Genomic DNA, 15,810 nt, shown 5'->3' with positions numbered 1-15,810 from the left:
TTGAATCACATTGCCAACATTCAAAGTATTGTGCCATTTTCACGCGGGCAGCAGCTCTGTGGAGTGGCCATCTCACGGCCATCAGCTGAAGCAGGGTTGTGTTGGTGCTGACCTAGAAACAGTGACTTAGAAGTCTGCTGGTCTTTTATTTTGAATTATAACACAAATTATAATTGTGATTGGATTAGATTTGAGAGTAGAGGCCTACATTCACCACTTTCTGTTCTGTTACCTGCTTAAGCCCTATTTTGACATAGCCACTACTCAGGGTATATCTCCTTGGATACATGAAATTGAGTGAGTGCCTTTTTCTACTTTTCAACCCCCTTATTTTGAGAAGTTGGATGGTAGTGACAAAACATTGTGTGTTTGACATGATATTTCCTTTATAAGCTAACGTAGGTTGGCGCTTTCTTCTGTGTGTCTGTGGATGCATCAGAACATCAGGGTTTTATAAGTTTGTTTTGCCACTTTGTCCAGGGTTTGGCTGAGATGGTCCGAGTTGCAGTTAACAACTGAAGGTTAAGTAGCTGTTCCCTAAAAGCTTACTAGAGAATTTGGGAGTGTAGATAGGAATTTTTGCTCCTAAATGTAATACAGGGAAGGTCAATGGCGAAGCATTCTTACTGAAAGTTTTACCTGGTCTCCACTGACCTGGCTACAGCATGCAGCACAGTTAGCTTGGCCTTGAACCACATTAACTTAAATGGTTGTAATCTCTCTTGGTTTTCTCATCTCAGTGCTACATCTCCTGGTTCTTACATTTTGGTTGTCTTCTCCCCCTCAGAATGCCTTCCCTCCCTCCTCCGTGTTACCCAGCCCCTGGCTATGTATTAAGTTTGCGGCTACTGAGTTCCAGATTTATAGTTTCTGGTAGTTCTATCTCTTGAGCTCTTGATAATAAGCTGACAACTTAATCCTTTTTGTATAATTAATAGACAACTTAAATAGCATTTGTCCAAATCTGTGTGTGATATTTTCATACAAATTTACACTTATTGCTAAAAAGATATTTCAGTTAGAAAAGCTTTTTTTAACAGTTTCAGTGATAAATATAACAAGGGAGTAAATTATTAAGACTCTCAGGCAAAGGGTCCAGCACAGTAGCCTAATGGCTAAAGTCCTTGCCTTGAATGTGCTGGGATCTCATATGGGCGCCAGTTTTAATCCTAGCAGCTTTGCTTCCCATCCAGCTCCCTGCTTGTGGCCTGGGGAAGCAGTCAAGGACATCCCAAAACCTGGAGACTTTTGCACCCCTGTGGGAGACCTGGAAGAAGCTCCGGACTCCTGGCTTTTGACTGCTCAACTGGGTTAGGGTTAGGGTTAGGGTTGCTACTGCTTGAATGGTGTTTGACTTTCTAATAAAAAAATTATTTAAAAAAATTTAGCATTGAGGCTAACTTGTGTCCTCATTTTGTAAGTTTGTTAGATTTTACAATTTTTCTTTCAATAGGCCTGAAGAAAGTTTACTTGTTTCTTTCCCAAGAATGAATGCAAATATATATTGTTATTAAATCAAGATTTATTTATTTTAATTGGAGAGACAGATTTACAGAAAGAAGGCGATACAAAGAGAAAGATCTATCTACTAGTTCACTCTCCAGGTGGTCTCAAGGGCCAGAGCTGAGCCAATCCAAAGCCAGGAGCCAGGAGCTTGCTGAGGGTTTCCCACACTGGTTCAGGGTCCCAAGAACTTGGGCCATTCTTCCCTGCACTCCCAGGCCACAAGCAGGGAGCTGGACCAAAAGTGGAGCAGCTGAAAGTGGAGCAGCTGGGACACGAACTGGTGCCCACAACTGATACTGGTGCTTGCAGGCAGGGGAGGCATCACATTTCACATTTCGTAAACTGAGAGAAAGCCGAAAGATGTTTCCTGTATAGTGTTTGGAGAGAAAACTCCTGAAAAAGACTGATGAGAAAACCTGGATGGGTCATTGTCTTTTCTTGTGCAGTGAGGAGTCTGGTTCTGTGCTGGGCACCAGGGAGTAGTGGGGAAAGCAGCAAGCAGGTTTCTGAAGTAGGGGAAAAAGTGCTGGCAACTGATAGCCGCTATGATAAATCACTTGTGGAGGATAATGGCAGGATTATGTCTGAAAAATAAAGAAAAATATCTCTCAGGTACTTTGTGCTCGAAGAAATTCAAGATGACTTTTAGAATAATTCAGGTTTTTTTTGCTATAGCACAGAAGTATTTCTCTTTTTGCAAAAATGGTCAAGTGAAAGTGAGCCTGGTTTTTGTTTGTTTGTTTTTTGTTTTTTAGTGTTTCACTTCCTTGAAAGCCAGAGCAGCAGAAAGAGAAAAGAGGTCTTTGAACTGCTGGTTCACTCCCCAAGTACTTGTAGCAGTTAGGGCGAGGTCAGGCTGAAGCCAGGAACCTGAAACTTCAGTCTGGATTTCTCAAGTGGTGGAAGGGCCGGAGCACCTGAAGCATTGTTTGCTGCCTTCCAGAATCATTAGCAGGAAGCCAGATATCTCTCTCTCTCTCTCTCTCTCTCTCTCTCTCTCTCTCTCTCTCTCTCACACACACACACACACACACACACACACACACAGAAAAATCGATCTTCAGTCTGCTGGTTTGCTCCCCGGATGGGACTGCAAAGCCCAGAGGTAGGAGTTCCATGTGGCAGGGCCCTCAGCACTTCTGCTGGTGCTTCTCCCAGGCCTTTAGCAGGAAACTGGATCAAAAGCAGAATAATGGGTGTGTGAGCTTGCACTCTTTTTTTCCTCAAGCAGAGAAGCTTTTGTAAACTGGGTCAAAGGAGGATTTCTCTTTAGAGGCATTCCCTTCCTCCCTCCCCCCATCTTTTGTTTCTAACCCAACTCTGAGTTACTTTGAGAGCCAGTTATTCTCTGGTCTCCCAGCCCTGGCACCTTTTGTAAGCTATTGTTGACATCTTTAAAGCTTGTGTTTCTGATTCTACCGTAAGTGAAAATACAGTATGTGTTCTCCCACCAGACCATTATTTTTTTTAAAGATTTATTTATTTTTATTGCAAAGTCAGATAGAGAGGAAGAGAGGCAGAGAGGAAGATCTTCCATCTGATGATTCACTCCTTAAGTGCCCTCAAAGGCTGGAGCTGAGCCGATCTGAATCTGGGAGCCTTGTCTTCCACGCGGGTGCAGGATCCCAAGGCTTTGAGCTGTCCTCAGCTGCTTTTCCAGGCCATAAGCAGGGAGCTGGATGGGAAGCGGGGTTGCTGGGATTAGAACCACCAGTACCCATATGGGATCCTGGTGCGTCCAAGGTGAGGACTTTTAGCTGTTAGGCCACTGTGCTGGGGCCCAGCAGTCCAATATTAAAACCTCACCGCAGAAGTGATGATATTAAGAGCTGCTGATGTGTATGGGGTCGGGGCTAGGGCCGAGGAGTCTTGGGATGGGGTTAGGTCATGAGGGTTTAGAATTAGTGCTCTTACAAGTAGTGTTCTTAGGAGGCGCCTTCTCTTAATGGTCCTTCACCAGATACTAACTCTAATCTCAGGCTTTGCAGCCTCTGGAACTAGGAGAAGTTCATAAATGCTATTTTTAAATGACCCAGTTTGAGGTGTTTTGGTTTGGAAAGCAGCAAAAACAGACTAAGAAATGTGGCTTATCAGACATTTAGTATAATTTATAGGCTTTAGCAGCTGTGTTAGTGTATAACAGACTCATAATAAATGTCATGTATTTAAGATGTACAATTTGATAAGTTTTGACAGTGTCTGTTTCTTTGAAACCATCACCAGGGTCAAGATCATGAACATAAACATCAGTCCCAGTTTGAAAGATAATAAGTTTGTGAACAAAAATTTGGGTTTTCAAAAATTGGAAAGGATTGTCACCATTATTTTCATTTTTGAAAAAATTTATTTGAAAGGTAGGGAGACAATTTGTATAACCTTTGCTGTCTTTCCCTGTTTTTTTTGTTTGTTTGTTTTTGTTTTCTTAAAGGATATCCTGAACGCTTACATGTTGCTGCATGGTCTTAGTAATATAATGTTTTTAAGAGTTGAGCAATTGCAGGTTAAACACCTTCTTTACACACCTAACATGGGAGTATGCAGATTGTTTCATGCTGGAGGTGGAAACAGATTTTCAGCTGCTTTTGAAGTAACAGGAGGAAGAGAGGCAAGGAGAGAATAAAAAGAGCATAAGTAGTTCTGAATGGTCTCTTCTATGCCACAGCAAACACTCCTGTCTCCAAGGGCTGTTCCAGTAGAGCTTTGAGAGGGAGGACAGGTATGCCATGGAGAGTTTGTACATTTTAATTAAGTGAAACCGAAGCTGTGGGCTGAGGTGAATGGTAAATGAGCGTGTGTGGTTGGGTGTGTTCAGTTCTTAAAGGCCCTTGTAATCCTAAAATTTGAATTTAACATATGTAATTTAGAAAAACCCAGTGAAGAATTTGAGAGATGGATTGACAGGACCCTCATGGCAAGTGTGTGTAAATAATCTAAATCATTGATTAAGAAGTAGGTTTAAAGATAGTTCTCATGACCACGTTAATCAGAAAAGTAGCAAGAGTAGTGAAAATGTATGAAAGGTCACACTGGGGTTATAGCGTTTGGTAATAGGATGATTACATTGTCATACCTGGAAAGTTTGTTGTTTTTTTTTACAGAATAGTATAAATGTTTATTTTTTCTGTATGATTTTCTTCACTGTCCTGTTTTTACAATATAGAAAAGTGTATTCTTTGAATAGCTCTAGTAAATATAAATTTAATTTTTCTACTTTGGGGTGTAAATAGAGCTAAAAAATTACATACCCAACCCTCCCCAAAAAGTCTTTTAAATTGTTGAGTTAATGTGGTTTATAATCTTGTTCAGCAATTTGATGCAAATGCCTAAATACAAAAAGTCATTTAGTAGGTACTACCCAGGAAGGAGAAGGCTTAATACTTAGATAGCTTCTTGAAAAATCAGAAAAACTAATACCATTTGATTGCACCTTCAAATTTTTACAAGCAAAACATTCTCAAGCAATGCCATCATACATAATCTACAACTGCAGTTGAAATTTCACAAACACTTTCTGCACACTGTATATAAATACACATCACAACAGGACAATTAGAATTAACACAGAGTTGTACAAAATGAACAAAGTTTAGGTTTAGACCAAAAACTTATTGCAATCTTTTGAAAAATAACTTGATTAGATATTTTATCCTCTTACACTAATTTACATTTATACAAATTTTAATTAAACACTATGATTGAGGTGCTAACAATGTTTGCACTATCTACATTTAGAGTTACTGCACTATAATTTTGTAAATCCTGATTTCAAAAGGAAGATATTTTAATGAATAACGGAGTCCTTTCTCAGATTACTTAAGCTATTTCCTATATCTTGCATGTTCATATGAAGATATATACACAATACATACACCTACAGAGTCCTTGCAACCTGGAAAGTTTTAAACAAATTAAAATGAGAAAGAGTTTTCCAGAGATTTCTTTTGTCTCTCATTTTTGTTTTATCTGAAAGAGACATCTTCGATATGCTGGTATAATCCTCAAAGCCTGAAGCAGCAAAGGCTGGGCAAGGTTGAAACAGGTGCTTGGAATTTCATCAGGGTCTCCCACATGGGTGCTAGGGACACAGATACTTGAGCTATTACCTGCTACCTCTTCCCAGGGCGTGCATTAGCAGGAAGCTGGATCAGAATACAGAATGATCTTGGTCCTAAATTCAGCATCCCAGTATTGGATGTGGGTGTCTTAACTGCTGCTGCAAATGCCCAGGAATATTTGTTTTAATTCAGGCCATTTTTTTTTTAGCTGACAGTAAAAGGAAGTGGATTTCAAAAATGAGGAAAGCTTGTCTCCACCATTTTTAATTTTTATTTATTGAGAGAGTTTTCAATAGAGATGACAGCCTGAGGGTTCTTCTGTATTGGTGTACTCTCTGAATTCCTGTAATGGCTAGAACTGGGCCAAGCTGAAGCAAGAGCTGGGGACTCAATCTGGGTCTCCCACGTAGGTGGCAAGGACTCAACTACTTGACCCATCATCTGTTTGCCTCCCAAGGTCTGCGTTAATGGGAAACTGGACTCGGGTGCCACAGCTGGGAATCAAACCAGGTACTCCAGTATGGGACTTGGGCATTTTTTTTTAATGGGAAAGTTGGATATATATATAATAGAGAAGGGGAAATAGAGAAGAGAGAAAGGCCTTCTGTCCACTGATTCACTCCCCAAGTGGCCACAACAACCGAAGCTCAGCCAATTTGAAGCCAGGAGCCAGGAATTTTTCCAGGTCTCCTATATGGGTGCAGGATCCCAAGGCTTTGTGCTGTTCTCTACTACTTTCCCAGGCCACAAGCAGGGAGCTGGATGGGAAGTGGAGCTGCTGGGATACAGACTGGCACCCATATGTGATTCTGGTGCATGTAAGGTGAGGACTTTAACCACTAGGCTACCACGCCAGGCCTGGACTTGGGCATCTTAATATTCAACATGCACTGTCCCCACTATTAGGAGGAAATGATTTGTTGATTTGAAGTGAGCACACCTTCAGAAGACAAGATAGGGCTAATAGAAGTAATGAGCACAAGCTCCAGGTTTCATAGTTGTGTGCAAATGAGAATGATCCAGATACGCAGTTGCTAGGGATAGTAGTGGTCTTTTAGTACAGGCCTGAGGTTTTTCTGTTGACCAAGAGGAGAAACCAGTAGTGATCATGTTGAAAGAGCATACAGATATGTATTGGATCACATCAAGCTTAACTTGAGATAGTCCCAGTTTTCAGTATCTCTTGTTAGCTGCGAGTTTAGCATTTCTCTGCTCTGTGGAAAGTTTTAGAACAAGGAATAGTTAGGTCTTATATGGTTCAACTCTGTGTATTTATTTCTCACTAGTTTTATTATTTGAGAAAACACTGGGCCTACAATGTCAATCTTTTTTCTTTGGGACCATCAGGATGCCTGGAGTTGCACAGTGCTCTTCTCGCTTCCTTGCTGACCCTGAGGTTCTCATGGCTCTTGCCTCTAATAGTCCTTCCTTCCTTCCCAACCTGCAAAGGCAGGCTATGGGAGAGTATTTTAGGGTGTGTAGTATCTGGATTGTACTAGGTGGAGTGTATTTATCACTGGTCTGAGAAATCAGAAATGCTGTTTGGAGACATGAGTTGTGAGCAGGGCATGGTAGGTGGCCTGGACCTGCCTTAAGCGCTGCCTTTCTGCGGTGGGTCGGGACCGTTGGCTTTTTCCTCTTCACTGGACTTACTGGGCTCCTCCTAACTGTGGCTCACACCCTTTGCATGTGTGCTGTGTAATGAGATACAGTAAGGGAAGAGACATTTGGAGATTATTTTTGGTGATTGCTGTTAATTGCTGCTTTTATTATTATTTTGTAGAGATTTATTTATTATTATTGGAAAAGCAGACATACGGAGAGGAGAGACAGAAAGAAAGATCCATCTGGTTTGCTTCCGAAGTGGCTACAACGGCTGGAGCTAAGCCAATCTGAAACCAGGAGCCAGTAGATTCTTCCAGGTCTCCCACGAGTGCCAACCAAGGTTTTGGGCTTCCTTGGTTGTTTTCCCAGGCCACAGGCAGGGAGCTGGATGGGAAGTGGGGCAACTGGGACATGAACCTGCATCCATATCGGATTCTGGCACTTGCAGTGGAGAGGATTACCAATTGAGCCATTGTACCAGGTCCTCATTTCGTTACTAAAATTTGTATTACCATATAAGTATTATCAGATACATTTTATTTATTAATTTCTAGTACGAGTTGATATTAATTTATTATGAATAGCTTTAGTAAAAGTGTTACAAACAGAAAACTTAGGGCACAAATATGACTTTCTTTTTTTTTGTTTCAATGTTGTAAATATAACATGAAATTTCTCAATTTGAGTATTTGTGGGGCAATCACTGAAAGTCCTTTTCAGAGGAAATAGAATAAGCTGACATTTCATAGACAGTAAGTATTTGTGGAGTAAATGGAGAAAGAATTCTGTGTCTTGTCTTGTTAGTAATGGAGCTACACAGGCACAATTACCCTCTCATTGTTGCTGTGTTGTGCTTGCTTGGAAGGAAGGTAATATGGGGAAAGGAATTCTGAGTTGTGCCTTGTTGGCTTTTCCCTTTAAAAAGAGATGAAGCTATTTTTACCAAGACATGTTGGTGAAATATTGCCTTATTAGTTTTGGAGGATACTGGCCTGTGCTTGACTTTTTCTTTTCCCTAGTTACTGTAAAAGTGGATAGCCACGTAAGGCTCATTGCTTTTAGAGGAGTTGTCATTTTCCTCCAGGGGGCTGTTTGGATGAGAATGGAGACTCTGGCATGGGCAGCTGTTGAGCCATCTGTTGGGGGATTAGGTGAAAGTTGGTATGTACGTGAAATATGCCTCCTGGTTCCTTAAAGTATGTTCTTTTGCCTTAAGGTTAAATGTTTCTGTGCTCAGTATAGTTGCACTGACTTACACTTTTGGCTGTAGTGTTCTAACTAATAACCTTTCCTGAAAAGAGTATTTGACACCTTCTGTGAGTGAATTAAAAGTGTTTCTGCTGTTCCTTAATTTTTACTCACAGTCTAATCATAAACTAACAGTAGCAGAATGTTTCAACTTCAAAATTAACTGTATTATCTAACCATTTTAGTAATGACAGGGTTAGGTTGTTTTCTGCTGGTTTAGGTTGCAGTGTCAAACAGTATTGTCCATGTAGTGTGTTGGAAATGTAAATTCTTACAACCTTTAGAGGATCAGTGATGAATTTGCTTGGCTAGCTGATTGCTGAACCTACTAGTTTAGGTTGCTTACATGGATCTTACAAACTCTCCAGTTGTGACAATACTAATTATGTCAAAAGTTTTGAGACGAAACTAAAACTTAATTGCTGGTTATGATTCTTGCCTGCTTAATGCTGTCGTTACCTTAGAGATTATCTAATACTACAGGTGTAAGAACCTGCTGTGGGTGGTTTTAGATATAAATCCTAAGCTAGTAATTTGAAAACACCAACTTTTGGGGGTGGGGTGGGCTATGCAATGCTAGAAGGCCTTCTGTGGTATCAAATATGAATCTGAGAAGGTAATTATACAGACTTGGAAGTACCTTTGCCCATTTGTTTATTTTGTTTGTCCCTTTGTGAATAGAACTTAAATTCACTTTGAGAATCAATACAATGGTTTTCAGTGGGGTAATATATTTTGTCCAACTATGAGATAACAGTTGAAATTGTCTTCTTTCTGTTGTCTTGGATTGCTTCTTTTTGGCCTGAGCGTGGCTGTGTGTTTGCCACTTAACACTGTATTTGTTCAAACACTGATTTATTGGATGGACTCAGTCTTCAATCAATAGTAGAAATTTCATGAGCATACTTTTTTTTTTTTTTAAATTTTTGTTGGAAAGTCCGATTTACAGAGAGGAGAGACAGAAAGTTTTTTCATCCACTGGTTAACTCCACAAGTGATTGCATTGACCAGAGCTGAGCTGATCCGAAGCCAGGTTCTTCTTTGTTTCCCACATGGATGCAGGATCTCAAAAGCTTTGGGCCATCCTCAGCTTCTTTCCCAGGCCACTAGCAGAGAGCTAGGATGGAAGTGGAGCAGCCAGGACATGAGCAGCATCCACATGGGATCCTGGTGTTTGCAAGGTGAGGACTTTAGCCACTGGGCTACTGCGCCAGGCCTATGACCATATATTTTGAATGCTTGTTTATTGTAAGAATCTGTATTCTCTCCAGAGGTGTACTATATGGACTTGGCAGTTCTGCTTGGAGATGTCAAATTTGGTTCTTGAACTGCTCAGTTAGCTTGTTTCTTTAGAAAATACTGTTTCCCTTTGGTTTTTATTGGGTGCAGTATGCTGCTTTAAGTATAGGTGGAATATCCTGGGAAATGTCTCAGATATCTTTTTTTTTTTCCATTTTGGAATATTTGCATAGCTTTTCCAGTTAAGCATCCCTAACCCCCAAAAACATCCAAAATCTGAAGTCCTCCAAAATCCAAAATGCTGTTAAAATGTGATACTTTGTGAATGTTATTTATAATTATTAAGCCACATTTCAAGTATGACTCAGCATAGAAGAGTAGATGATAGACTGCTTTTCTAGTGTATTTTAAGTTGAATTTTGCTTGTATGAGTAAAACAAAAAAATCTTTAACGGTATTTAATATTGGTGTCTTGACTCCAGTCAGTTTTCAAATGATCCTCATGCCTTCTGTGACTTTTGAAGTAGTGCTTTGAAGGGTTTGTGTGTGTGTATGTGTGGAAGAGTACTGAGGAGTTGTGATAGAGGTAGAATTATTTTGGGGTAAAAGTTATTAAAGCCTTATGGCAAAATAAATTTAAAAGAGATTTCTGAACTTAGGAAAATTTATACAAATGCAGTGTAATGTAGCGGGAAACATAAATTTGGTCTCTGCTGATTTCTGGTACGTAAGTCTAAAATGCCAGGTCTCAGTGAAGTGGCCCAGGTCTTTCTGTGTGGGAGTGAGATGGCTGAGGGCTGGGAGCTCCTGGACTGCCTTAGATTGGGTGAGCCGGGGCTCTGTCTAAGAGGCTTGTGAACTCTCAGCTCTCTCCTTTCCTCCTAGCCTTCCACCTAGGGGAGGGGAGAAGCTGAAGGCTGAGCGGCTCACTAAAGGCCAGTGATTTAAAGTCACACTTCTGTGCTGGAGCCTGAAAGGCAGGATTCAGAATAGATCCAAGAGTTGAGTAAGAGTACATTTATTTGTCTTGAGGGAGGTAGACTGTAACTCCATGGGGACAGAGCTTTTTCCTTTGGGAATTTTCTGAGACTTTCCCTGTATGTCTATTTGGATATTCATCTATATCTCTAAATATCCTTTGTGGGAGCAGATATTCACTGTGGAGGTTAAGTTGAGGGTAGGAGTGCCTGTATCGTGTGTGTGGGCAGGAATGGGTGTGCGTGTGTGCTGGCTGCTAGTGATTTCACTTTCCTGCTAATTTGTACCCAAGGATGTAGCAGGATAATTGAAGTTGAAATCCCTGCTACCCATGTGGAAGGCTGGAGTTCTTGGCTTCTAGCTTTGTTCTTGGATTTGGGGAGTGTGACCTAGTGGAAGAGAGCTCTGTCCATCTGTGTCTCTTTCAAATAAGTAAAACTTAAAATGTTTTTGTGTGTTTAAGATTTATTTGAAAGACAACCACTATGGAAGTCAGTATGGAGAGTGCTAAGAGAACTGAAAATAAACCTGCCGTATGACCCAGCTATCCCACTGCAGGAATATATTCAAAGGAAATGAAATCTGCATATGAGAAAAGGATCTGTAATCCTATATTTACAGCCGCACAATCTACAACAGCAGACATGGACACAGCCGAGATGTCCATCAAAAGAGGAGTGCATTAAGAAACTGGGGCAGCTACTTCATGGAATACTCAGCCATAAAAAAGAATGGAATTCTACCATTTGGAATCACATGGTCCCAACTAGAGGGACCATTATACTCGGTGAATGAAATAAGTCAATCCCAAAAGGACAAATATCGTATGTTCTCTCTGATATAAGGCAACCTTCATGCAAGATATGAGACCAGCTAGCCCTTTTAATACTGTTTTTGCTGCAACTCCTGGGTTTTGATATTTTTATTTTTATTTTCAGTTCTTAAAAATAATTTCTTTTCTCTTGGTAAATTCTTCACTAACTCATAGATCTTACAGTAGCATCATTTTCTTCAAGAAGGTTTTTTGTTTTCATTTCTTCAGTGACATTTGGTCATTCAGTAGCATGTTGTTTAGCTTCATGGCACTGTAAATTTTTTTAACTTTATTCTTGTTGTTATTTTGTGTTACGGTTTTTCATTTAAGGGATAGTAACTGTGTAAAGGGACTGTCTTATCCAGATGTGAATATATAGTGCAGTATGCATGTCTACTTCCAAATAAAAGATGGACTCCCAATGAAACTGTTAAATATATCTTGACGAGAGGATGCTGGACTGCCGTTGTCTATGCCCACAGTGTCAAGATACACTTAAATATCAGAATGATGGAGTTATGACTGCTTATGAAAGGCTATACTATTGTAATAATATAGGGGAAATCAGTAGTATGCAGGAAGGAGATTAGGGGAGTGGGTAAGGGAAATCCCAGAGCCTATGGAATTGTATCATAACAAAAATTAAAAATTATTTGAAAGGTACAGCTACAGAGAGAATGAGAGGTAGGCAAAGAGGGGAGAGATCTTCCAACTGCTGGTTCGCTCTCTAAGTGGCTGTGGCATCTGGGCCTGGGCCAGGCCAAGTCTGGCACTTCGTCTGGGTCTCCCAAGTGAGTAGAGTATCCCAAGCACTTGGATCATCTTCTACTGCTCTCCTGGATGCATCATCAGTGAAGGGAACTGGATTGGAAGTATGGAGCAGCTGGAACTCCAAACTAGTGCCCGTATGGAATGCCAGCTTCCCAGGCTGTGACTTAACTTACATGACATGTTACTGGCTCCATAAAAAAATCTTTGAAATCTTTTAGCAGGCTATCATTGTGGTACAGGAAGTTAAGCCGCTGCTTATGATTGTTGACATCCGTATTGGAGCACCAGTTCATGTCCTGGCTGCTCCACTAATGATCCCGCTCTGTAAATACCTGGGATGGTGTGAAAGACCAGATGGAGTTCAGGATCTGGCTTCAAGCTGGCCCAACCCCAGCTGTTGCAGGCCTCTGAGGAGTGAGCTAGCCATGAAAGATCTCTTTTTCCTCCTTCTTCCGTCTTTATCACTTTGCCTTTCAAACAAGTAAAAATAAATAAAAAAAAAATGTTTGTGGGGCCTGTGCCCGGTGTTGTAGGCTAAGTATCCATCAGTTGAATCCTGGGTATTCCACTTCTAGTCCAGCTCTCTGCTTAATGGCCCGAGAGGCAAGTGGAAGATGACTCAAGTCCTTGGGTAGCTGCATTCATGTGGGAGGTCCAGAGGAAGCTCCTGGCTTCCTGGTTTTGAATTGGTTCAGCTCCGGCTGTTGTGGCTGTTCAGGGAGTGAACCAGTGGTTATAAGATTTCTTTCTGTCTCTCTGTAACTCTGCCTTTCAAATAAAGATGAAATAAGTTTTGAAAATATTCTTTGTGATGAATGGGTAAACAAAAATAAAATGTTTCCTCAGTCCTGTGAGTTGCTCTAGGAGAGTAAACCCAGGAGGAAGTCACAGGAACCCCAATTGATAGCCCATTGGATAGGATGCACAGGTCACAGGCTAGGACTTGGGTTTGGCATTAGAAGTAGAGTCAGTCTGTGGAACTGAACCTTCATCCTCAGGGACCTGGCTGGTACTGGCTGCAGGTAGGTAGTGTCAGAATTGTGTTAAGTTGTAGGACAGTTAGTGTCCACTGGAGAATGTGGTGTCGGAAGTATTGAGTGGTGAGAGTAGGAAATAAAATTTGGAGTTTTTCCTAGATAAAATAAGATATGCTGTAAAGTACACTGGAGTGGTATCTTTTGTTAGAAGGGATTTATAATCTCTTGTTAAAGACTAAGAACCATACCTTTGCTTTGTTCTTAGGGGATATTGCAGTCTTGGGTTATTAAATAAGTGGTATTTATTCATTGGCTTAGTTTCATGTTTATAAACAGGATTGAATACATAAACGTAATAAATGCTTATTACAGAAAATTGATAGACTATGGAAAAGTAGGAACTAGTTATTCAATTGTTTATTTTCTGAAAATAGTTACTTTATTTATTTATTTAGTTTTATTAAATTTATTCATTAATTACATTGTGTTGTAATTACATAGAATCTGGGATTCTCCCCCCACCCTCCTCCCATGGTGGGTTCCTCCACCTTGTTGCATAACCATAGTTCAAGTTCTTTTTTTTAGAAGGTTTATTTATTTATTTATTTTATTTTATTTATTTTTTAAAGATTTATTTACTTTATTACAGTCAGATATACAGAGAGGAGGAGAGAAAGAGAGGAAGATCTTCCATCCGATGATTCACTCCCCAAGTGAGCTGCAACGGCCGGTGTGCGCCGATCCGAAGCCGGGAACCTGGAACCTCTTCCGGGTTTCCCACGCGGGTGCAGGGTCCCAAATCTTTGGGCCGTCCTCAACTGCTTTCCCAGGCCACAAGCAGGGAGCTGGATGGGAAGTGGAGCTGCCGGGATTAGAACCGGCGCCCATATGGGATCCCGGGGCTTTCAAGGTGAGGACTTTAGCCGCTAGGCCACGCCGCCGGGCCCGGTTTATTTATTTTTATTGGAAAGGCAGATATACAGAGAGGAGGAGAGAAACAGAGAGGAAGATCTTCTGTCCGATGATTCACTCCGCAAGCGGCTGCAATGGCTGGAGCTGAGGCAATCCGAAGCCAGGAGTCAGGAGCTCTTCCGGGTCTCCCGCACGGGTGCAGGGTCCCAAAGCTTTGGGCCGTCCTTGACTGCTTTCCCAGGCCACAAGCAGGGAGCTGGATGGGAAGTGGGGCCGCTGGAATTAGAACTGGCACCCATACTGGATCCCGACGCTGTCAAGGCGAGGACTTTAGCCATTACGCTATGGTGCTGGACCTGAAAATAGTTACTGTTAATGTCTGCTACCAGCCCTTAACCTGGGAACATGCAGGTAGGTCAGAGTCCATGAACCCTGCTGGCTTACATGTTAGTAGAGAAAGGTATACTAGTGGACCAGTTACTCTTCAGTAACTTCAAAGAAGACAAAAATGTTGTGGGAAAAGGTAAAGTGTGGTGGTAGCACCTGGCTTGGTCGGGATGGCTTCTTAAGGAATGATGTTTGGGTTGATTGGAAAGATGAGGCAGTCGGGTGAAGCCTGCAGGAATACCATTCCAAGTGGAAGATGTGTGGTGGTCGCACACATCTTACTTTGTTCAAGGGACAGAAGATAGAAAAATTCTGTTAATAGCAAAAATAAACATACTTAGATTTTTTTTTGCTTTTCTTAAATGTTTAACATGGCTTACATCTGTAGATTTTGTCCTTAGTTTCTTCCCACCCCATTTATTTCCTTAATATAAGCATTCTCCTTGCCATTGATAAACATTTTTGACCTTGACATGATTTTGTCAGTGTTTTATAGTTAACTTACTCATTCTGTGATATTTTGTCATTTAGGTTCCATTTGCCTTTTTTCTATTTTAAATACTAAGTGCTTTTGAATCTGGATTTTTGTGCGTGTATGTCTCTTAGGGTTGATTCTCAGAAAATGAAATATGAACTGAGATAGGAATTATTCGGTGTTTATTGCCAAAAATACTTGTCAAAGTGGATCACTTATGTTTCAGTTATCAGTGTATGGGGAATGTTTACTGTACTCTAGCCAGCATTTAATTGTCTTCTTTTGGGAAAATTAAAAAAAAAAAACATTTATTTTATTAGTTTTAGAAAGGCAGACTACACAGAGAGGGAAAAAAATCTTCCATCCACTGGTTCACTCCCCAAACAGCTGAACTGATCTGAAACTGGGAGCCAGGAGCTTCTGGGTCTCCCTTGAGGGTACAGAGTCCCAAGGCCTTGGGCCATCCTCTGTCGTCTTCCCAGGCCACAAGCAGGAAGGTAGAAGGGAAGTGGAGCAGCTGGGATATGCGCATATGGGATCCCAGTGGATATAAGGCAAGGACTTATGTACTAGTTCATTGCACTGGGCCCCTTGGTGATCTTTTTAAATTTGCTCAGTTTTTATGTTTGGTAATGGATTGAGTTGCAAAAAGTTGTGGTGTGTTGTTTGATAACCTCAACAAAATCTTTTAGTATCTTCTTTTTCACCTCTTTTTTTGGTGGTGTTCTTTATGTTCCAGTTTCCTGTATTGGGTTTAAGGTTTTGCTGTTTTTCTTTTTTAAAAGTTTATTTTTTATTGCAAAGTCAGATATACAGAGAGGAGGAGAGACAGAGAAGAAGATC

General features: G+C 40.9%; 1 protein-coding gene across 12 annotated transcripts in view; it reads left to right on the top strand.

Moving 5' to 3' along the window:
* The window catches only part of ENAH (ENAH actin regulator), a 139,060-nt gene that overhangs the window by 31,833 nt on the left and 91,417 nt on the right, over nt 1-15,810 (top strand). Inside the window, exon 1 of one of the 12 annotated variants that reach the window (XM_058669250.1) lies at nt 3,730-3,860. The exons of the other annotated variants lie outside the window; for them this stretch is intronic. The gene's annotated coding sequence lies outside the window, so the exon portion shown is untranslated. Of the gene's footprint in view, nt 1-3,729; nt 3,861-15,810 lie in introns of those variants that run through there. 12 annotated transcript variants of the gene reach the window in all.

Source organism: Ochotona princeps, chromosome 10 (assembly GCF_030435755.1).
Source record: "Ochotona princeps isolate mOchPri1 chromosome 10, mOchPri1.hap1, whole genome shotgun sequence".
Taxonomy (NCBI): Eukaryota; Metazoa; Chordata; class Mammalia; order Lagomorpha; family Ochotonidae; genus Ochotona; species Ochotona princeps.
The sequence above is the reverse complement of the archived record's forward strand: the minus strand, read 5'-3'. Positions and strand labels throughout refer to the sequence as shown.